A 14,698-nucleotide genomic window follows, 5' to 3' on the forward strand; every position below is an offset into this window, starting at 1 on the left:
AATGCATCAGCTTCTCCTCGAAGCACCTCAGGAATGTTCTTTGTGTCTCTTCAACAAATTTACCCAGCCGCTCATTTATTTTTTAATTTTTTATTTTTATTTTTGTTGTTGTTCAGAAAGTTCTTTTAATATGTCAGCTAAATTCCACAAACCAGTACTATCAACATGCTCAGATGCTGTTTTCTCTTTCCTAATCTTCCTAATTCTTGCATGTGGTCTTTTTTCCTTTTTTTAAATTGTACTTTAAGTTCTAGGGTACATGTGCACAACATGCAGGTTTGTTACATAGGTATACATGTGCCATGTTGGTGTGCTGCACCCATCAACTCGTCAGCACCCATCAACTTGTCGTTTACATCAGTTATAACTCCCAATGCCATCCCTCCCCACTCCTCCCTCCCCATAATAGGCCCCAGTGTGTGATGTTCCCCTTCCCATGTCCAGGTGCTCTCATTGTTCAATTCCCAACTATGACTGAGAATATGCGGTGTTTGGTTTTCTTTTCTTGTGAGAGTTTGCTGAGAATGATGGTTTCCAGTTGCATCCATGTCCCTACAAAGGACACGAACTCATCCTTTTTTATGGCTACATAGTATTCCATGGTGTACATGTGCCACATTTTCTTAATCCAGTCTGTCACTGATGGACACTTGGGTTGATTCCAAGTCTTTGCTATTGTGAATAGTGCCGCAATAAATATACGTGTGCATGTGTCTTTATAGCAGCATGATTTATAATCCTCTGGGTATATACCCAGTAACGCGATGGCTGGGTCATATGGTATTTCTAGTTCTAGATCCTTGAGGAGTCGCCATACTGTTTTCCACAATGGTTGAACTAGTTTACAATCCCACCAACAGTGTAAAAGTGTTCCTATTTCTCCACATCCTCTCCAGCACCTGTTGTTTCCTGAATTTTTAATGATTGCCATTCTAACTGGTGTAAGATGGTATCTCACTGTGGTTTTGATTTGCATTTCTCTGATGGCCAGTGAAATGCAACAGACACATTTTTTCATGTGTCTGTTGGCTGTATGCATGTCTTCTTTTGAGAAATGTCTCTTCATATCCTTTGCCCACTTTTTGATGGGGTTGTTTGTTTTTTTCTTGTAAATTCGTTTGAGTTCTTTGTAGGTTCTGGATATTAGCCCTTTGTCAGATGAGTAGATTGCAAAAATTTTCTCCCATTCTGTAGGTTGCCTCTTCACTCTGATGGTAGTTTCTTTTGCCATGCAGAAGCTCTTTAGTTTAATGAGATCCCATTTGTCAATTTTGGCTTTTGTTGCCGTTGCTTTTGGTGTTTTAGACATGAAGTCCTTGCCTATGCCTATGTCCTGAATGGTATTACCTATGTTTTCTTCTAGGGTTTTTATGGTTTTAGGTCTAACATTTAAGTCTCTAATCCATCTTGAATTAATTTTCGTATAAGGAGTAAGGAAAGGATCCAGTTTCAGCTTTCTGCTTCTGGCTAGCCAATTTTCCCAGCACCATTTATTAAATAGGGAATCCTTTCCCCATTTCTTGTTTCTCTCAGGTTTGTCAAAGATCAGATGGCTGTAGATGTGTGGTATTATTTCTGAGGGCTCTGTTCTGTTCCATTGGTCTATATCTCTGTTTTGGTACCAGTACCATGCTGTTTTGGTTACTGTAGCCTTGTAGTATAGTTTGAAGTCAGGTAGCGTGATGCCTCCAGCTTTGCTCTTTTGTCTTAGGATTGTCTTGGCAATGCGGGCTTTTTTTTGGTTCCATATGAACTTCAAAGCAGTTTTTTTCCCAATTCTGTGAAGAAAGTCATTGGTAGCTTGATGGGGATGGCATTGAATCTATAAATTACCTTGGGCAGTATGGCCATTTTCACAATATTGATTCTTCTTATCCATGAGTATGGTATGTTCTTCCATTTGTTTGTGTCCTCTTTTATTTCACTGAGTAGCGGTTTGTAGTTCTCCTTGAAGAGGTCCTTTACAGCCCTTTTAAGTTGGATTCCTAGGTATTTTATTCTCTGAAGCAATTGTGAATGGAAGTTCATTCATGATTTGGTTCTCTGTTTGTCTGTTACTGGTGTATAAGAATGCTTGTGCTTTTTGCACATGAATTTTGTATCCTGAGACTTTGCTGAAGTTGTTTTTCAGCTTAAGGAGATTTTGGGCTGAGATGATGGGGTTTTCTAAATATATAATCATGTCATCTGCAAACAGGGACAATTTGACTTCTTCTTTTCCTAACTGAATACCCTTTATTTCTTTCTCTTGCCTGATTGCCCTAGCCAGAACTTCCAACAATATGTTGAATAGGAGTGGTAAGAGAGGGCATCCCTGTCTTGTGCCAGTTTTCAGAGGGAATGCTTCCAGTTTTTGCCCATTCGGTATGATATTGGCTGTGGGTTTGTAATAAATAGCTCTTAGTATTTTGAGATATGTTCCATCAATACCGAATTTATTGAGAGTTTTTAGCATGAAGGGCTGTTGGATTGTGTCAAAGGTCTTTTCTGCATCTATTGAGATAATCATGTGGTTCTTGTCTTTGGTTCTGTTTATATGCTGGATTACGTTTATTGATTTGCATATGTTGAACAAGCCTTGCATCTCAGAGATGAAGCCCACTTGATTATGGTGGATAAGCTTTTTGATGTGCTGCTGGATTTGGTTTGCTAGTATTTTATTGAGGATTTTTGTATCAATGTTCATCAGTGATATTGGTCTAAAATTCTCTTTTTTTGTTGTGTCTCTGCCAGGTTTTGGTATCAGGATGATTTTGGCCTCATAGAATGAGTTAGGGAGGACTCTCTCTTTTTCTATTGATTGGAATAGTTTTAGAAGGCATGGTACCAGCTCCTCCTTGTACCCCTGATAGAATTTGGCTGTGAATCTCTCTGGTCCTGGACTTTTTTTGGTTGGTAGGCTATTAATTATTGCCTCAATTTCAGAGCCTGCTATTGGTCTATTCAGGGATTCAACTTCTCCCTGGGTTAGTCTTGGGAGAGTGTAGGTGTCCAGGAAATTATCCATTTCTTCTAGGTTTTCTAGTTTATTTGCGTAGAGCTGTTTATAGTATTCTCTGATGGTAGTCTGCATTTCTGTGAGGTTGGTGGTGATATCCTCTTTATCATTTTTTATTGCATCTATTTGATTCTTCTTTGTTTTCTTCTTTATTAGTCTTGCTAGCAGTCTATCAGTTTTGTTGATCTTTTCAAAACCAGCCTCTCATTTAGGTTACCTCTTTTCCCTCTCGATACTTTTATAACAGCAATCATAGTAATTTTTTTGCTAAATTTTACATCTCATCAAGGAAAGAATCATGTCTTAAATACCTTTCATCATCATTTTGTAACAAAGACTTCAGTATACATTAGATATAGAATAAATATGTGTTGAATAAATAAAGTGTCTAAAGTTTTACAATATTTTCATTACAGCTTACCAAGGAGTATTTCATCGCTTCTATATTAAAGTTGCAACCTATAACTATTTATCTCTAGACAAAGAAAGGAAAGAACCACTTTGATGACATATCAAACCACTGGTCTGTTTATTGACTTTTAGTGTAAATCACCTTCTCTATATATTATATATGTGAAATTTATTTATATCCTATACTCGAATATTACATGAATGAAATACCTTTTATTTAAATCTACTGGATAATAATTAGCATGCAAGAGAAACTTTAGACAAGTTAGTACTAGATTATTTTTCTAAAATGGACATCATGGAAACATTTACATTGAGAACATGTAACATATGTTATGGTTACTAGAATGGAACCATTATGCCTAAAGTTTGAAATAGTCTTACTCTGTAATAATAAGAGGAAAGTGCAGTCAGAATGAGCAAACCTTGACATAGTCACAATGGTCCCAATAAAACACTGATATCTAGCCTACATCAATCGCCAATATTGTCTTTTCTCCCAATAGGAATAGAAAAGTAGAGAAAAAGTAAATAGTCTTAAGCTTTGAAATCAATAATCTGTGTTTTAATAATAGAAGCTAATTACTGTACTACCCTAAAACAAGAGTTCATCAGCCACCCAGAGAAGCCCACCAACCATATGAAGGTGGATGGATGTGTATAAACATTGCAAATGTCACAGACGCCTCTGACCTTGGACATCAAATCTATAAAGTTAGAAATTCATGTAAATGGTATGATGTCATGAATCTACTGTAGACAAGTGACTACTAGGGCCTTATTTCTCACTGAATCAGGAAAACCTTGCCTGTTTTCTAAATAATAAGAATACTTCAATTCTTATCTGTAAAAGGGGAAACAATGATGGATGAGGAGCGAAAGAAGAAACTGAAAGAGGGATTGGAGAAGAACTAAAGAGCAAGATTCCCTGATACTTCTAAGAAGACTTAATTGAAAGAGGGTTCTGGGGAAGTAAACTGGACTACAGCAAGTAAATTAATAAGGAAGTTGTAGTGTATTATGACAGACTGGACCCTTGGTCATCCCTGGCATTAAGATAATATGCAGTGCAGGGATGCTTGCTCTGTGATTATGCAGGAGTACCTCAGATACCATGATTGCTCTGCAGTGATAATGTCAACATAAAAATGAAAAGATAAGATAATACTTAATGACAGTTTTATCCTGTTCTCTGAGAAAGTCAGAGAGTTGGATGATTTCTAAAATGTTAAGCAGGACATTTCTAATAATGTCTCTGTGCAAATATTCCTGAAACCCAAATGTGACTTCTAGTCCTGTGTCTACTTGTTGAAGTGTAAAGAGAATAGACAATCTGGAATTGCCCTTTAGTGCCAGGACTAAACAGAAACTTCTAGAACATGAGGACATTGAAAATAAGATGAAACCCATCCACATAAGAGACAGGGGGAGTTCCAAGATGGCTGAATAGGAACAGCTCTGGTCTGAAGCTCCCAGCGTGATCAACACAGATGATGGATGATTTCTCCATTTCCAACTGAGCCTCTGCTGGTGATACCCAAGCAAAAAGGGTCTGGAGTGGAACTTCAGCAAACTCCAACAGACCTGCAGCTGAGGGACCTGACTGTTAGAAAGAAAACTAACAAACAGGAAGGAATAGCATCAACATCAACAAAAAGGTCATCTACAACAAAACCCCATCTGTAGGTCACTAACATCAAAGACCAAAGGTAGATAAAACCACAAAGATGGGGAGAAACAAGAGCAGAAAACCTGAAAATTCTAAAAATCAGAGTGTCTCTTCTCCTCCAAAGGATCACAGCTCCTGGCCAGCAATGGAACAAAGCTGGACAGAGAATGACTTTGAGGAGTTGACAGAAGTAGACTTCAGAAGGTCGGTAATAATGAACTTCTCTGAGCTAAAGGAGGATGTTCAAACCCATCATAAGGAAGCTTAAAACCTTGAAAAAAGATTAGATGAATGGCTATCTAGAATAAACAGTGTAGAGAAGACCTTAAATGACCTAATGGAGCTGAAAACCATGGCATGAGAACTTCATGACACATACACAAACTTCAATAGCCAATTCAATCAAGTGGAAGAAAGGGTATCAGTGATTGAAGATCAAATTAATGAAATAAAGTGAGAATACATGGTTAGAGAAAAAATAGTAAAAAAGAAATGAACAAAGCCTTCCAAGAAATATGGGACTATGTGAAAAGAAGAAATCTACGTGTACCTGAAAGTGATGGGGAGAACGGAACCAAGTTGGAAAACACTCTTCAGGATATTATCCAGGAGAAATTCCCCAACCTAGCAAGGCAAGCCAACATTCAAATTCACGAAACACAGAGAACACCACAAAGATACTGCTCAAGAAGGGCAACACCAAGACACATATATGTCAGATTCACCAAGGTAGAAATGAAGGAAAAAGTGTTAACGGCAGCCAGAGAGAAAGGTTGAGTTACCCACAAAAGGAAGTGCACCAGACTAACAGTGGATCTCTAGGCAGAAATCCTATAAGCCAGAAGAGAGTGGGGGCCAATATTCAACATTCTTAAAGAAAATAATTTTCAACCCAGAATTTCACATCTAGCCAAACTAAGCTTCATAAATGAAGGAGAAATAAAATCTTTTACAGACAAACAAATGCTGAGAGATTTTGACACCACCAGGCCTGCCTTACAAGAGCTCCTGAAGGAAGGACTAAACATAGAAAGAAACAACTGCTAACACCCACTGCAAAAACATGCCAAACGGTAAGGTCATCGATGCTATGAAGAAACTGCATCAAGTAACTGGCAGAATAACCAGTGAACACCATAATGACAGGATCAAATTCACACATAACAATATTAACCTTAAATGTAAATGGGCTAAATGCCCCAGTCAAAAGACACAAACTGGCAAATTGGATAAAGAGTCAAGACCCATCAGTGTGCTGTATTCAGCAGACCCATCTCACATGCAAAGAGGCACATAGACCCAAAATAAAGGGATGGAGGAAGATCTACCAAGCAAATGGAAAGCAAAAAAAAAAAAAAAAAAAAAAAAAGAAAGCAGGGGTTGTAATCCTAGTCTCTGATAAAACAGACTTTAAACCAACAAAGATCAAAAGAGCCAAAGAAGGCCATTACATAATGGTAAAGGGATCAATGCAACAAGAAGAGCTAACTATCCTAAATATATATGCACTCAATACAGAAGCACCCAGATTCATAAAGCAAGTCCTCAGAGACCTACAAAGAGACTTAGATTCCCACACGATAATAATGGGATACTTTAACACCCCACTGTCAATGTTAGACAGATCAATGAGACAGAAGGTTAACAAGAATACTCAGGACTTGAACTTAGCTCGGCAACAAGTGGACCTAATAGACATCTACAGAATTCTCCACCCCAAATCAACAGAATATACATTTTTCTCAGCACCACATTGCACTTACTCTAAAATTGACCACATAATTGGAAGTAAAGCACTCCTCAGCAAATGTAAAAGAACAGAAATTATAACAAACTATCTCTCACACCACCATGTGATCAAATTACAACTCAGGATTAACACACTCACTCAAAACCACACAACTACATGGAAACTGAACAACTTGCTCCTGAATCACTACAGGGTAAATAACGAAATGAAGGCAGAAATAAAGATGTTCTTTGAAACCAATGAGAACAAAGACACAACGTACCAGAATCTCTGGGACACACATTTAAAGCAGCGTGTGGAGGGAAATTTATAGCACTAAATGCCCACAAGAGAAAGAGGAGAGATCTCAAATTGACACCCTAACATCACAATTAAAAGAACTAGAGAAGCAAGAACAAACAAATTCAAAAGCTAGCAGAAGGCAAAAAATAACTAAGATCAGAGCAGAACAGAAAGAGATGGAGACAAGAAAACCCTTCAAAAAAATCAGTGAATCCAGGAGCAGGTTTTCTAAAAGATCAACAAAATGATAGACCACTAGCAAGACTAATAAAGAAGAAAAGAAAGAAGAATAAAATAGACACAATAAAAAAAAAGATAAAGGGGCTATCACCACCGATCCCACAGAAATACAAACTACCATCAGAGAATACCATAAACACCTCTATGCAAATAAACTAGAAAATCTATAAGAAATGGATAAATTCCTGGACATATACACTCTCCCAAGACTAAATCAGGAAGAATTTGAATCTCTGAATAGACCAATAACAGACTCTGAAATTGAGGCAATAATTAATAGCCTACAAACCAAAAAAAGTCCAGGATAAGATGGATTCACAGCCAAATTCTACCAGAGGTAAAAAGAGGAGCTGGTACCATTCCTTCTGAAACTATTCCAATCAGTAGAAAAAGAGGGAGTTCTCCCTAACTCATTTTATGAGGCCAACATCATCCTGATACTAAAGCCTGGCAGAGAAACTACAAAAAAAGGAGAATTTTAGACAAATATCCCTGATGAACATCGATGCAAAAATCCTCAATAAAATACTGGCAAACTGAATCCAGCAGTACATCAAAAAGCTTATCCACCGTGATCAAGTTGGCTTCATCGCTGGGATGCAAGGTTGGTTCAACATACGGAAATCAATCAATGTAATCCATCACATAAACAGAAACGACAACAAAAACCACATGACTATCTCAATAGATGCAGAAAAGGTCTTGGAAAATTTAACAGCCCTTCATGCTAAAAACTCTCAATAAACTAGGTATTGATGGAATGTATCTCAAAATAATAAGAGCTATTTATGACAAACTCACATCAAATAGCATACTGAATGGACAAAAACTGGAAGCATTCCCTTTGAAAACAGCCACAAGACAAGGATGCCCTCTCTCACTATTTCTATTCAACATAGTGTTGGAAGTTCTGGCCAGGGCAATCAAGCAAGAGAAAGAAATAAAGGGTATTCAATTAGGAAAAGAAGAAGAAGTCAAATTGGTCCTGTTTTCAGATGACATGATTGTCTATTTAGAAAACCCCATCGTCTTAGCACAAAATCTACTCAAGCTGGTAAGCAACTTCAGCAGTCTCAGGATACAAAATCAATGTGCAAAAATCACACGCATTCATATTCACCATTAACAGACAAACAGAGAGCCAAACTATGAGTGAACTCCCATTCACAATTGCTTCAAATAGAATAAAATACCTAGGAATTCAACTGACAAGGGATGTGAAGGACCTCTTCAAGGAGAACTACAAACCACTGCTCAGTGAAATAAAAGAGGACACAAACAAATGGAAGAATATTCCACACTCATGGATAGGAAGAATCAATATCATGAAAATGGTCATACTGCCCAAAGTAATTTTTAAATTCAATGCCATCCCCATCAAGCTACCAATGACTTTCTTCACAGAATTGGAAAAAAACTAATTTAAAGTTCATGTTGAACCAGAACAGAGCCCACACTGCCAAGACAATCCTATGCAATAATAACAAAGCTAGAGGTATCACACTACCTGACTTCAAACTATACTACAAGGCTACAGTAACCAAAACAGCATGGTAGTGGTACCAAAACAGAGAGATAGACCAATGAAACAGAACAGAGGTATCAGAAATAATGCCACACATCTACAACCATCTGATCTTTGACAAACCTGACAAAAACAAGAAATGGGGGAAAGGATTACCTATTTAATAAATGGTGCTGGGAAAACTGGCTAGCTGTATGTAGAAAGCTGAAACTGGATCCCTTCTTTACACCTTATACAAAAATTAATTCAAGATGGATTAGAGACTTAAATGTTAGACCTAAAACCATAAAAACCCTAGAAGAAAATCTAGGCAATACCATTCAGGACATAGCCATGGGCAAGGACTTCATGACCAAAACACCCAAAGCAATGGCAACAGAAGCCAAAATAGACAGATGGGATCTAATTAAACTGAAGCGCTTCTGCACAGCAAAAGAAACTACCATCAGAGTGAAGAGGCAACCTGCAGAATGGGAGAAAATTTTTGCAATCTACCCATCTGAAAAAGGGCTAATATCCCAGAATCTACAAAGAATTCAAACAAACTTACAAGAAGAAAAAAAAAAACCCATCGAAAAGTGGGCGAAGGATATGAACAGACACTTCTCAAAAGAAGACGTTTATGCAGCCAACAGATACATGAAAAAATGCTCATCAAATAGGAACACTTTTACACTGTTGGTGGGATTGTAAACTAGTTCAACCATTATGGAAAACAGTATGGCGATTCCTCAAGGATCTAGAACTAGATGTACCATATGACCCAGCCATCCCATTACTGGGTATATACCCAAAGGATTATAAATTATGCTGCTATAAAGACACATGCACACGTATGTTTATTGCAGCACTATTCACAATAGCAAAGACTTGGAATCAACCCAAATGTCCATCAGTGACAGATTGGATTAAGAAAATGTGGCACATATACACCATGGAATACTATGCAGCCATAAAAAAGGATGAGTTTGTGTCCTTTGTAGGGACTTGGATGCAGCTGGAATCCATCATTCTTAGCAAACTATCACAAGAACAGAAAACCAAACACCGCATGTTCTCACTCATAGGTGGGAACTGAACAATGAGATCACTCGGACTCAGGAAGGGGAACATCACACACCGGGGCCTATCATGGGGAGGGGGGAGGGGGGAGGGATTGCATTGGGAGTTATACCTGATGTAAATGACGAGTTGATGGGTGCAGCACAGCAACATGGCACAAGTATACATATGTAACAAACCTGCACGTTATGCACATGTACCCTACAACTTAAAGTATAATAATAATAAATAAATTTAAAAAAAAATGCTCATCATCACTGGTCATCAGAGAAATGCAGATTAAAACCACAATGAGATACCATCTCACACCAGTTAGAATGGCAATCATTAAAAATTCAGGAAACAACAGATGCTGGTGAGGATGTGGAGAAATAGGAACGCTTTTACACTGTTGGTGGGAGCGTAAATTGGTTCAACCATTGTGGAAGACAATGTGGTGATTCCTCAAGGATCTAGAACTAGAATTATCATTTGACCCAGCAATCCCATTACTGGGTATATACCCAAAGTATTATAAACCATGCTACTATAAAGACACATGCATATATATGTTTACTGGGGCAGTATTCACAATAGCAAAGACTTGGAACCAACCCAAATGTCCATCAATGATAGTCTAGATTAAGAAAATTTAGCACATATACACCGTGGAATACTAGGCAGCCATATAAAAGGATGAGTTCATGTCCTTTGTAGGGACATGGAAGAAGCTGGAAACCATCATTCTCAGCAAACTATCACAAGGACAGAAAACCAAACACCGCATGTTCTCACTCATAGGTGGGAACTGAACAATGAGATCACTTGGACTCGGGAAGGGGGACATCACACACTGGGACCTGTCACGGGATGGGGGGCTGGAGGAGGGATAGCATTAGGAGAAATACGTAATGTAAATGATGAGTCGATGGGTGCAGCAAACCAACATGGCACATGTATACCTATGCATGAAACCTGCACGTTGTGCACATGTACTTTAGAACTTAAAGTATAATGAAAAACTAACAAATAAATAAATAAATAGGGTAAAAAAAAATAGGGATGGGGTTTCACCATCTTGTCCAGGCTGTTCTCAAACTCCTGGCCTCAAGTGACCCACCTGCCCTAGGCTCCCAAGGGGATTACAGACATGAGCCACCGTGCCTGACTGAGTAAAGTTTTAGGGAACAAATTGAGGAGGGAAAATGGCAACTCTTCACGAGACCTGGAAAAATAGATAGAAAGAGTGGATCAGATGAGATTTCTCTAGGACCTTGGTCATCCCATCCCCATAGTAATATATACCAAGGAAGAGCCAGAGTGAGACCCTTTGTTAATTCAGACCTTTTGGTTGCAAGTAATATAAACCTAATCTAAAATAGTTTAAGGACTAGGCATAGTGGAGCGTGCCTGTAGTCCCAGCTACTCAGGAGGTTGAGGCAGGAGGTTCGCTTGAACCGGGTAATTCAAGACTAGCCTAGGCAACATAGTGAGACTCTCACTTCTAACAATAAAGAAAATTTTTAAAAAATAGCTTAAGGAATCAATCAATAAACAAATGCATCAGATTACATTTATACATATATTATTTACCTGACTGGAAATTCCAAAGCATTCGGCATGACATGCTTTGGTCATCAGGACTGTTTTTCTCCATATGTTCTCTGTGTTGGTTTTATTTTCTACTATTCCTAAGGAAAAACCAATATCAGTCTCATCTGCAGGATGAGAAATTCCCCAAAGGACTGTGATTCACCCTCATGAGAGCACACCTGGACCTGTCCCTAGCTTCTGGGGCTTGGAGGGGTCTGTTATTGGGAGACTTGGGAAGGTGACTGGGCAGGAGAAAGCAGATATGGACTACACCTGAGAGCCCTCTCTTCAATGCAGTGCTTTGTTGATCTCCAGTTTAGGAATCTCCACATTCTACCCCACAGACTCAGTTGCCCCCAAAGCTGAATGACACCTTGTTCCTTGCCCTCCCACAGATTACTGACTCTCCAGAATATCTCTGTAGAGCCAAGTCACTCGATAAGTGGTAGATTTAGCAAGATATTGCTCTGAGGACACTAAGTACTTGATTTGTCTCTGCTGACAAACTATCATTTCTTGTTTTCATCAAGGAGAAGCCATTTCTAAATATCTAGTTCTAGAAATCAGCATAGGAGTGCAGGAAAGGCCTGATCAGGAAGGGACTTGTTAACATTAACTCACTGCTATATTTCAAGAGCAAGAAAACCTCTGAAGCAATGACTGGGTGGGGGGATAAATGCAACATGCTATTCTGCTGTGTATTATAATTATTGAGAACTTGTTTTGTCTTTCCCAGTCATTTGTAAATTTGTTGTAAGTTCAATTTTGTGTCTCTGTTACCTTGTATTACATAGAAGGGGGTAAATAAATATGTGTCTATTAAAAAAAAAGAGAATAGACAATATCATGGGTTATTAAGCAAAACTCTTAACCTAAAAATTAAAATGACTTTGATATTCAAACTTGGGAATTCATTCCCCTCTGTTTTCACCAACCTTCATTATGTATATTGTCTCTCATCAATATCTGGTCTATTTGTATTCTACTCTGCTGTAGAGTCCTTTATGTCTTTTTATTTTATTTTATTTTTTGAGATGGAGTTTCACTCTTGTTGCCCAGGCTGGAGTTCAATGGCACGATCTCGGCTCAATTCAACTGCCGACTCCCAGGTTCAAGTGATTCTCCTGCCTCAGCCTCCCAAGTAGCTGGGATTACAGATGCGTGCCACCACGCCTTGCTAACCTTTTGTATTTTTAGTAAAGATGAGGTTTCACCATATTGGCCAGGCTGATCTCGAACTCCTGACCTCAGATGATCCACATGCCTCTGCCTCCCAAAATGCTGGGGTTACAGGCGTGAGCCAACATGCCTGGCCTTATGTCTTTTCCTAAAAGTATGATAGTCTTACACGTAAGTGCTCATGAATGAATGTATGACTCTTGCGTCAAGATCATATGTCACAAGAAGATAAGCCAAGCAGAATCAAGTCAGAGAGAATGCACAGAACCACAAGATATCCATGAAAGACCTGCCCTTGGGGTTATTTACAGTAACTTCCTCATCACACAGATGCTAAATGAAAGTTTAGACAGTATTAGTTTCCTTTGCAGTATACTAAAACTAATGAATGATGAAAATTAAGACTTGAAGGCAGTTTCTCACTCTTTTGAAACCTACAGCTATATGTTCTCTGTTTCCAGACCTTGTACAATGTTTCACAGGTTTATTGCTTTTCCAGCAGAAGACAACTCCAAAAATTCTAACTAAAGGTATTTTCTCTTCAAGCCAACTCATACTCAGAAAGTGGATGCCTAAAATGAGGGGAATATTGCTCTCTAGAGAAAATTGGTAGAAGCTTTTCTGCACATAGACTGTCTGAGAAATGAATAAAGCAGACAGAAAAAGAAAGGTAAGACTTTCTGCACCTGCCTTTCTGTTCTGAATGTTCCCCAAACTACTTCCTGCCAATATCTTAGAGTGGGAGGTTAGATAGTAACATTGAAGTACCAATACACTGTCTGGTAAATATGTGCATCTTCACTTCAAACTTACTTTCTGTGCATTATCCCTGTATTCCATCCTTCCACTAGTCCACCTCTTGGGTTTTGTCCAAACTTTGTCCTCCGTTACAACTTCTTGAAGCCACTTATCACAGTCATTCTAAGAATTCTAAAAGTTCTAGGACAGTAGCCTGTTTTGTTTTCAGCTAGAGAAATCAGAGCAAGGAAAGATTTTTTTTTTTTTTTTCTTAAATTTGCCTCACAAATTTTCATTTCAATAAGAAACGCCACCCTTGGCAGATGTCCCCTTTGACTGGTAATCTGAAAATTTCATTGCAGGCTGAAAAAACACTTTGGAGAAATAAAAACCTGGTGCTAAAAGGCAATTTTCAATTGGAAAGAAATATGATTCTTCACTAGATCTGATAAGTGTGACCTAATGAAGAGAGAGGGAAATGAGACACACTTGACTGTAACGACAACTTTGCACCTGGGAAGGAACGAAACAGGGGAAGAGGAGGAAGCACACCATACATGAGCAAATGAAATATCCTGTGAAGGAGCAGAAGCCAATTATGACACAGAGAATGCTACTTCACACTCCAGGGAACATTTAAGGGCATATAATAAAATTTTTGAGTGCCTACTATATGCTAGAATACATTTATTCACTTATGATGTTTTTTAAAGGCACAAAAAACAATTTGTTGAAAAGTTTAAAGGAATTGATAATGATCTTATGTATGCAGCCTCTTGATGGGGTCTAAATAAAAGTACTCTCAGTGGAGACTAAGGTGGTTATCAATGGAGATTCTAACATGTTAGTGTTTGTTGGGCAGGGTGGACCCTCCAGTAATTGATTTCTAGATATGCTTGGTAAAAGATTAGTCAGAAGAGAAGAGGTTTAGAAGACAGCACCACGATGATCTCAGATATGAGTTCTCAGCTGCTCTAGATACCTGCTATTAGTTATCTTTGGGAATGGATCTATAAAGAGAAAAGGGAAGTCCTCAAGCAGCAATATCTATGGAGATACTGGGAACACTGGTTATAGTTGCATTATTAGTAAAGTATATTATCTCAAGCAGTCATTTTAAGTGTGTTATCTTAAGAGATGAAGCATACAAATGGGTATAGAAATGTTAACTTGAGAACCTTGTGTTCTATGAGCTGAGTTTATCTACAGACTTTTGTTTTGCGTTAATTCTCCTGCAGAGAGCCAAAAAATAAACAAACTGGAAAGTGTTTA

The sequence above is a fragment of the Macaca thibetana genome, chromosome 14, assembly GCF_024542745.1.
Source record: "Macaca thibetana thibetana isolate TM-01 chromosome 14, ASM2454274v1, whole genome shotgun sequence".
In the NCBI taxonomy this organism is placed as follows: Eukaryota; Metazoa; Chordata; class Mammalia; order Primates; family Cercopithecidae; genus Macaca; species Macaca thibetana.